This window comes from Petaurus breviceps, unplaced genomic scaffold, assembly GCF_028583685.1.
Source record: "Petaurus breviceps papuanus isolate PSGF00001 unplaced genomic scaffold, PetGlider_PUasm1.0 90849, whole genome shotgun sequence".
Lineage (NCBI taxonomy): Eukaryota > Metazoa > Chordata > Mammalia > Diprotodontia > Petauridae > Petaurus > Petaurus breviceps.
In genome coordinates this window covers 22,771,350-22,772,009 of record NW_027187361.1, presented here as the reverse complement: position 1 = coordinate 22,772,009, position 660 = coordinate 22,771,350, and the positions used below count along the sequence as shown (strand labels likewise).

The 660-nt window shown below is 38.6% G+C and overlaps 1 protein-coding gene across 1 annotated transcript in view; it reads left to right on the top strand.

The window, feature by feature from the left end:
- VWA3B (von Willebrand factor A domain containing 3B) overlaps positions 1–660 on the top strand; it is a 210,539-nt gene that overhangs the window by 105,677 nt on the left and 104,202 nt on the right. The gene's annotated exons all lie outside the window — the stretch shown is intronic.

Here is a 660-nt window from a genome sequence, read left to right as displayed (position 1 = left end):
TCTGTACCTATCCTTCCTTGCCTGTGCCCTCCCAAAATTCACCCTCTTTTCTCTGGACTCCTATAACAACATCTTACTCACTTGACACTTGCTCCCCCAATTTTACCAACGTTCACTCATTCCTATGGGTATAGGAAAAACCTCCCTAGACATTTAGGCAGGAGACCCAGTTTCAAATTGTGAAATGACATGTGACAATGTCCAAGTCCTTTATCATCAGCTCCTTCATCTGGTAAAATGGAGACAATGATATTGGCCCTGCCTGGCTTACTGAGGTTTTAGGGAAATCGTACTATAAATAAAAAATACCTGACAAACCATTGGATAAATAAGACTCATTTCTTTAGCAAACATTTATGGAGCCCCTATTATGCATAAGACATTCTGATAAACGTTGTGGAGTGAGAAGGCAGAGTCAGCTGTTAACTAACCCATGCCTCAGGAAATAGACCATCAAAAAAAGGTGGTTGTTTAATATTTGGTGCATGTTGCTTTTTCCCCATTATATTTGAGCTTCTTGAAAGGACACTGTCTTATTCTTTCTCTTTTATATGTAATGCTTAACACAGTGCTTTACAGATTAAGTATTTAATGTTTTTTCCTTCTTTCCTTCCTTCCTTCCTTCTTTTTTCCATCCTTCCTTCCTCCCTTCCTTCTTTT